Consider the following 9,229-nt stretch of genomic DNA (forward strand, 5'->3'; position numbering starts at 1 on the left):
TCCATGAAAGGGGTAAGTTACTCTTTCCTGTTTTGGTTTTGTTACTGGTGTGGTCTAGACTCTGGGGCTCATAGAAGAGAAGCTGGACACAACATTATTCTTCAAGCCCGTGGACGGAGCATGCTCTGGTTTCCCTCTGGGTGAAGGGGGACAGATTACAATCCACCCCTTTGGACTTGGTTGAGACTCTCATCTGGGGGTTCTAACACCCATGGTTGTGCTGATTTTTAAAACTGGTTCTGTCACTGTCTGTCTTTTGCTTTCAGTTTGTTTATTGGCACTGTTCTCCTCTGTATGACCTTCAGTTCTATTATGGTGCAATCCTTTTACCCTTGACATCCATCTTGAAGCAATTTTGCACCATTTCCAAGACTTCTGGAGGGCTGCCAACCTGTCTGATGACCAAGTCTTTCCTGGTAAACTCAGGGATGTCCTTCAGCATCTGAGAGGTCTTTTAAGATCCCTGATCTCTCTCTGATTCAGGCTCTGTCATCTGGGTCACCCTGATCAGGATCCTTATATCATTGCCTGTTGGTATCTGTCCACTGACTCACCCCATTTGTTGAAGCGTCAAGCATCTCCATCACCACAACCACCGTGGAGGAGGCAGTCATCATCCCAACCACCCTCACTCTTTCTCCACCGAGCCTGCCACTTGTCACCCACCTCCCATTCTCTGTCAACCTAAGGAGGACGACGTGTCACTCCCTTATCAGATGCCCCAGTACCTGAAGTCCCAGTCACACTCGAAGTACCCTCAGCACTGCTCCCTCCTCCTTCTCTTCTTCTTCCTCCTCTTCAACTTCCTCATCTGCTATAACTAGTCCACCCCATACCCAATAGAGTACCCTTTTGCCTCCTCAATGGAGGTTTTCCCTTTATGTGTCATTGACCACCACCACCGCCACCTCAGGAGGAAGAAATGCCCTTCTGGGCCTATCAACCTTTCTCCACTAGTGATTTCTGCAACTGGATGAAAACCCCAGGGTCCAGTCTCTCTCCTGGAGACAGCCCATCTGGGATGATTGCCAACAAGTCCTAGAGATCTTCTTCACTTTGGGGACCATATTGAGTAGGAGGCCCATAAACTTCTTCCTGGGGATGACACGGGTAGATACACTAAACCCTGCAATCATCAATGCTGCTTTCCCTTGAGCCAGCCCTAATACAAATGAAGGTAGGGAGACACTTAAAGGTTATTGCCAGATTATGGCCTCAAAGTCTGAGATCCACCTCTGTCTCTCAAGTGTTGAGATTAAGGGCATCTGAGCAATAATTTTATTGTATTTTAAACATTCCAAATAAAAACCTCTTACACCCATTAGCAGTCATTTCTCCCTTCTCAGGAAACATTGGCAACTACCCATCTGCTTTTTGACCGTTTGCGGTTGACTGTGTTTGAACACTGCTCATCAATGGAGTCATTTAGGCAGTGGTCTTAGGTGTGTATAGTGTAAGGTCAACAGGCTGAAGGAAGCAGGAGGATCATAAGTTCAAGACCAGGCTGAAGGCTGGAGAGATGGCTCAGCAGTTAAGAGCACTGACTGCTCTTCCGGAGGTCCTGAGTTCAAATCCCAGCAACCACATGGTGGCTCACAACCATCTGTATATCATATAAATAAAAATAAATCTTTAGTGGCTCGTTGGTCTAGGGGTATGATTCTCGCTTAGGGTGCGAGAGGTCCCGGGTTCAAATCCCGGACGAGCCCAACTTTTGAGTGGCTAACTCTGCTTTGGAGAAAAGTAGGGGAATTATTCGAAATAACAACAACTTGAAAAACAAACAATTTTAAGGACTGGTGAGATGGCTCAGTGGTTAAGAGCACTGACTGCTCCTCCAGTGGTTATGAGTTCAAATCCCAGCAACCACATGGTGGCTCACAACCATCTGTAATGAGATCTGATGCCCTCTTGTGGGTGTCTGAAGACAGCTACAGAATACTTACTTATAATAAATAAATAACTTTCTTTAAAAAAAAAAAAAAAAAAAAGACCAGGCTGAACTACAAATCAAGATTTGTCTCAAAAGAGTTAACTTTTGTGACTCACTTCTTTCACAAGACTCGTTTGGGTTGTGGAGTGTATGGCTGGTGTTACTGGCCGGGCCATGTTTGTTGCCTCTCATCCTTTGAAGGGCGTTTGGGTGGTTTCCACCTCTTGAATATTCTGAGTATAGCTGCTATGAATATTCATGCATGAGTTATTGTGTAGATCCACGTTTTTCAGTTGTCTTGGATATATACATAGGAATGGAATTGCTGGCTCATGCAGCAACTATAAATATAGCTTCTTGAGGAATTACCAAATTCTTTTGCAAAGGAACTATACCCACTTTCATTAATGTCAGTGATGTGGTGGGAGGGATTTCAACTTCACCAGATCCTTACTGAAATTATATTATCTGTTTATCTTTTTAATTTTAGCTGTCATTGTGTATCTGAAATGCTATTTACATATTTCTTTTTTAAAAAGATTTATTTTTATTCTGTATATGAGTGTTTTGCCACTATGTATGTCCATGTACCACACGCACAACTGTGGTCTCAGAGGCCAGAAGGTGTCTGATCTCCTGGAACAGGAAGAACATATGGTTGTGAGCCACCATGTAGGTGCTGGGAATGAAACCAGGGTCCCGGAGAAGAGCAGCCAGTGCTCTTAACTACTGAGTCATCTCTCCAGCCCCTGATTTCCATTTTTCTAACAACTAATGATGTTGAGTAATTGCTCAAATGTTTATGGGCCATCCATATACCTTCTTTGAGGAAGTATTTATTAAATAAATTCAATAACTTACAATCAATATTTGGGAGGGGGAAGCAGGAGGAAAAGGAGAAGTTCACTTACATTGGCTACATGGGATCCTGTCTTAAAAGCAGAATGAAATTCCTCAATATTTCAACTGTCTTTTTGTAGAAATTCTTGATATATTATGGGTATCAAACCTTCATTGGTTATACAATTTGCACATTTTCTCTATTGCGTTGCCACTTATAATTTTTTGTATATGTGTGATGTGTGTACTCAGTTTGAGTACGTGACTGCTGGTTCCAGTGTGCATGTGTGCTTATGTTTATGCAGGCCAGAGATCAACATTGGGTGTCTTCCTTTTTTCTGTTTGGTTTGGTTTGGTTGAGATGGGTTTCTCTGTGTAGCCCTGGTTGTCCTGGAACTTGATCTACCTCCTGAGTGCTAGGATCAAAGGCGTGCACCACCACCGCCTGGCTTTTGCCTTAATCTCTCTCCACCTTAATGTTTGAGGCACTGACTCTGAAGCTCAATGACTAAACTCTTTGTCTTCCCAGAGCTGGGATTACAGATATGGGGCTTCTTGTGCAGGTGCTAGGTCTTCATGCTTTCTTAGTGAGCACTTTACCAGCTAAGCCTCCTTTCCAGCCCCTCTCCTCTATTTGAGACAATCTCTCTATTTTGTAGCCCAGGCTGTCCTGGAACTCCATAGGTAGATCAGACTGGCCTTGAACTCACTAGCCTCTCCCTCCTGAGTGCTAGGATGTGTACTACCACGCCCAGGGTTCTATTGTCCCTTTTGGATTTGTTTGTTTAGTCATTTGTTTGTTTGTTTGCTTAGTCCTTTGCATTTTTCTCCTTCTTTGCACTTTGGATTGAACCTATTGTTCCTTTGCTTTTTATGTAGCATCTAAGAAATCATCCCCCTGCCCAGGGTCATAGGGAGTGTCCCCTGTGTTTCTTCGAAGACTCCTATAGCACATAGCTTTTGTTTTTAGATCTTTAATTTCTTTTGGATTCATTTTTATCTATGATGCGATACAGGAACTCAACTTCATTCTTTTGCGTAAGGAAATCCAATTATCCTGTTATTTGTTGAAAAGGCTATTCATTCCCCTGCTGGACCATCTTGGCTCCTTTGTGGATGCTCAATTGACCACAAACAACAGGGCTTTCTTTCTCCCGTTAGTTTGACTCCTAGTGCGGTTTTAATTAACTTGCATTTCTTTCATTTTTGAGTTATATGTTTAAAGCTTAATATGGCTTTGTTGTGTATGTGTTTGTTGTCTGTTTGTTGCTTTTGCCAAATTTTTTAATAGGAAGTCTTTGGACCCCTTCTCCCTCTGATTTTGAAGGCTTTCAAATATTAGAAAAACCCATCCTTTTTCTATGACTCAAAGAGAAAGTAGTGTCTCCCTGTTGTCTTCTGATTTGGATTGTGATGAGTTTTAGTCATGTGAGAAGCTTTAACTTTTTTTTTTAAGTGAATCAATGACTTTGCTATATCTGGCTCTGCGGCATACTTTAATAGCCTTTCCCTGGACCCAAGTTGCAGAATAATTCAGCCATGTTTTTAGATAGCCCTTGCCAGACATTTAATCTTATATTTTATTTTGTGACTCAAACAGTGATCCAATTGGGACTTATCCTTGTTTGTGGGGTTGAGAATGAATCTTAGAATTTTTTTCCAAATGGTTTTCCACCCACTCCAATATTATTAAACTTTTACCTTTCACACGATCTTTGATAGATCAACCATACTCCAGTGGATGGCCCCATAGCCAATACTATGTGGACAGCACAAATCAGAAACAGTAGGCTATAGAAAGATAAAAAGAGGACATAAGGTTGGTAAGGACACCAGTAGATGTTTTCTCCGGGAGGAGTTAGAGAGAGGTGTGGGGTATGAATATAATCAAAGTACATTGTATGCATGTATGAAAATCTCAAAAAAAATATATTTTAAAATACCACCTTTAGGTTAAGCTCAGTGGTAAGATATGTACCTATCATGTTCAGGACTCTGGGTTTATTAATCCCACTGAGAGAGAGTAAGACCATTACCACAATATCTGAGCCAAATTTGAAGCAAGCTTTATTAAAGATTGGCCAGGACCATAGACATTGGCCAGGTCCATCCTCATGACTCCCAGAGAATGGCACCAAGTTACATTAGTCAGAGGCTTATAAAGGCAAAACCCACAAGGCTACATACTTCCTGCCTTTGTCCAATCAGGAGAAAGCATACATCCTGGTGTACTTTCTGCCTATATAGCTGCTGTCTATGTGTGATAAAGCACATATCTTTCATAATTGGTGCAACAAAGCTTGTTTACAGAATTGAAAATAAATGCTTTGTTATCTTATATGATCAATAGCCTTCAGCATCCAGGAAGCTATGTGTCCTTGGGCAAATGAGACTTACAGGCTAGAGGCATTTTTGTTATATAGATATGTCTTTTTTTTTTTTTTTTTTTTTTGGTTTTTCGAGACAGGGTTTCTCTTTATAGCCCTGGCTGTCCTGGAACTCACTCTGTAGACCAGGCTGGCCTCGAACTCAGAAATCCATCTGCCTCTGCCTCCCAAGTGCTGGGACTAAAGGCGTGCGCCACCACCACCTGGCATATAGATATGTCTTAAGCACAGTAATTTAAACTTAAAACAAATACACACAGAATCCGAGTTCCAGCTGGGCTGGTAGCTCACATCTATAATCCCAGCACTAGGGAGACTGAGGGAGGAAATTGACTGGGAGTTTGAAGACAGCCTGGGCTACCAAGTAAGGCCAAAAGATAAGACAAAACACAAAGCTCCACCTTTAACATGTATAGCGCAGAACCAATCTATCTATCTCATTGAAAAACATTTGGTAGTTTTATTTGGATTGGGTTAACTTTATCTGCTAATCTGGTGAGAAAGAAGAATCTTCCAGTACATTTTCACAAGTGTTGTGCAGGCTGACAGTATCAGAGGATGGGACCTATGGGGTGGTGATCTGCTCAGAGGTTTAAGATTTCCTGGATGGCACTAGTGACTTTATAAAAAAAGACCCATGACCAAATGTGGCGGCACACGCCCATAACCACTGTAATTGGGAGGTAGAAGCAGGAGGATCTGAAAGTTCAAGGTCAGCTTGGTCTACAGAGCAAGTTCAAGGTGTCATCTGTGAAGCAGAAATTGGTCCCTCTCTACTCTGAATCCGTAACTGCTAGGAATCTGTAAATTCCCCAGGTTTGAGGATTTTGATACCGTATCCAAATGGACCAAGACAGAGTTGGTGTGTCCAACGACATCGGCTTCCTCAGCAGAGTTGGTGTGTCCAATGACATCGGCTTCCTCAGCAGTAACAGCATCTTCCCGGTCACTTCCTAGTCTATGTATTTGTGCTTTATTTTTTCCCACCCACATGCCCTTTTACAGTTGAATTATCTAGTTGATTTCTACTTTGTGATATTCAAAGAACCACAAATTTGCTTTATTTGAGCTGCTGGGTCCTCTCCCCTCCCCCTAGTTTTTTTTTTTAAGATTTATTTATTCATCTAATTTATGAGTATACTTTTGATGTCTTCAGACACACCAGAAGAGAGCATCGGATCCCATTACAGATGGTTGTGAGCCACCATGTGGTTGCTGGGAATTGAACTCAGAATCTCTGGAAGAGCAGTCAGTGCTCTTAACCGCTGAGCCATCTCTCCAGCCCCTCCCCGTAGTTTTTTACTTTCCCTTTTTCCTTTGTTATTTTGTTTGTACTTTCGTTTTCTTTGTATCTTAAGAATTTAACTAATTAAAATTTAATTCACTTTAATTTTTACCTCTGCATGTCTTAGGGCCATAAATTATACCTGGGTGTGGAAATGTTCTGGGGCGAGCTCATGGATTTCAATACATAGTAATCCTGTGGTTTCTGCACTTCTCCATAACCAGGAATTGTGAGGTGTAAAGTTTAAAGTTTTTTCTTGAAAAATATACCAGCGGGTGCGGCCAGCCAGAAGAAAGACACCCAAGTGCCACTATGATGGGTAAACGTGTGATAGACAGATGGGAAGGATGGTGTAGGAGATGGAGGGACAGGAGGGAGAGCAACCAGAGGGGTTTGTACACTGTGGAGAACATTTACCTCATTTATGAACTGCTGGGGTGTGTGAAAGTGTCGGTCCTGCAGACCCAAAGCTGTAGGACCTTCACGGCACAGGGTATCCCAGAGGGGTCCTGGGGAAGATTCAGTATTGATAGTGGAACAGAAAGCCAGAGGCCTCAACTCAGACGGATGACTCCCTGCAATAAACATCTGCAAGTAAAGATGTGTGGACAAAAAATGTCTACTGTGTGACAGACACACCATCACACACTACAGTTTCCACAACAAGATTTTGTTGTTGTTGTTTTCTTTTTTCTCCGTCTTATTTTCTTTTGGGGGAGAGGGTGCAAAGGTGGAGGGTGGATACAAAAGAACAGGGAGACGAGTGGGATCGGGGTGCATGACGTGAATGAAATTCACAAAGAACCAATAAAAAAGTTAAAAACAAACAAACAAACAAAACCCCAAAGAAACAAAGAAAGATCGGCTATCAAACTATTCTATCTCAGGTCTGAGTTCATTCTTGTCTGCTCTGTGGAAAGACATGTTTAGCTTTGACAGTAGAGGGCACTATAGAGACACTGCAGGAGGCTGTCCCCTTTGCTCTCTTTCTAGGCTCCCCTGCTTCTTGGAGCAAGGGCGGCTTCTTTGCTGCCAGGTTCCTAGATGTGGACAGCCTCTCCAGAGCCTGCTCATGGTTGAGAGAGCTTCTCTGCTGAGTGGTTGATGGGGCTGTTTCAGTGCTGGCTCATCAGCACTGGCAGCTGCTAGGAGCTTGACCTATCTGATTAAAAGCTGCTCCGTATTCACAAGGCAGCTCTCCAGCCAGTCCTGAGGGTAAGATTTCCAACAACTTCCACTAGTATAGCTCACTAGGAACTTCTCTGCTGGTCGCCTAGCCATGTTCTCTCCAAGATCTGGCTCTCCTTACAGGGGCCCTCCTTCTCAAGCTGGCTCAGACCTACACAACGACAACTAACTAATCTTTCTTTTCTTTCTTTCTCTTTTTCTTTCTCTTCTTCCTTTGTTTCTTTGTTTCTTTCTTCCTTCCTTCCTCTTCTTCCTTTTCTCTTTCTCCTCCTTTTTCTCTTCTTTCCTTTCCCTTCTCTCTTTCTTCTTCTTCTTTTTTTTTCCCAAGAAAGAGTTTCTCCCTGGCTGTCCTGGAACTCACTCTGCTCTTGTAGTCCAGGCTAGCCTCCAACTCAGAGATCCTATTGCCTCTGAATTCTGAGCACTTGGATTAAAGCCACCATGCCTGGCTTACAGTGAGTGTCTTATTCTCTGCCACTCCTCTGTTATTTGGAAGTCTCTTTTGTCTTCCATAAAGTCAAAATACTGCAGGAGGAGGCAGGAAGGAACTGAGCCAGAACAAGTATTCAGTATTACGTTTTATGAATAAAGGAAAGGGGATTTGACCATGGCTTGGGTGGAGAAATGGCCTGCAACTTGTAGAATTTGGACTTACAGAAATGAAGGAATGGTGAGGAGAGAAATGCCTCAAACAAAACATAGTCTGGCATGGAGGGAAAGGACTAAATTTTGTCCTAGACAAAAACTCCATCTATAGCCCAAACTCCAATAGGAAATGCCTGCTGTGTGGGTTAAAGACAGTGGTTCCTGGGATCCACTCCAGACCAAGTGAATCAGACCCTATGGGAAAGAAAGACTGTTCCAGGCTGCCCACGAGGCTGACTCCTTTCCAATGCTTGCCACCATGGCTCCTCATTCTCTGTCACTTCTCTTCTCCAATCCCTGTGCACTGTTGCTGGTTCTCCCTGGAAATGGCTGAGTAAGGCGTCAATGGGGACACAGCAGCATTAAGCACACCACAACACAGATGCCCCAAATTCATGACACAAAGACAAGTAGAATAAGTGAATTCTTCTCCATTACAACCATCCATGACCACAGTGCAAAAATCAACTGCATTTCTATACATTTGCCACAAATGATCTGTTGAAGGTGACAGATCCAGCTACAGCAGCATGGCAAAGGAAATTTAGAAACAAATGTGACAAAACCCAAGATGTGACACTGAAAACCACGACTATGGGAAAAAACTTAAGACACAAATGAGGGGGAAATATCCACGTTTCAAACTGAAGGCATAACGCTGTCAAAATGGCAGTACTTGGGCACTCACCATCCACAGACCCAACACATTTACCATCAAAATCCCAGCTGCTGCTTTTCCAGAAATGGGCAAGCCGATCCTAAAATTCATACAGAAAGCCAAAGCACCCAGAATAAACAAAACAAGCTTGGAAAAGAACAAGCCATGTGCAATAGCAAATATAAGTAGTTCCAGCTCCTCTAGAGGCTGGGGGTGGGGGTAGGGGTGAGGGTGGGGACAGGGGTAGGGCTATGATGATTTGAGCCTGGGAATTTGAGGTTAGCCTGAGAAAC

The 9,229-nt window shown here is 43.0% G+C and overlaps 1 non-coding gene across 1 annotated transcript; it reads left to right on the forward strand.

Annotated features, from left to right (window-relative positions):
• Positions 1-1,637: 1,637 nt before the first annotated feature.
• On the forward strand, positions 1,638-1,709 carry Trnap-agg. Its single transcript has one exon. It is a non-coding gene; the product is annotated as a tRNA-Pro (tRNA).
• The last annotated feature ends 7,520 nt before the right edge of the window (positions 1,710-9,229 follow it).

The sequence above is a fragment of the Grammomys surdaster genome, unplaced genomic scaffold, assembly GCF_004785775.1.
Source record: "Grammomys surdaster isolate TR1022 unplaced genomic scaffold, NIH_TR_1.0 126121, whole genome shotgun sequence".
Taxonomy (NCBI): domain Eukaryota; kingdom Metazoa; phylum Chordata; class Mammalia; order Rodentia; family Muridae; genus Grammomys; species Grammomys surdaster.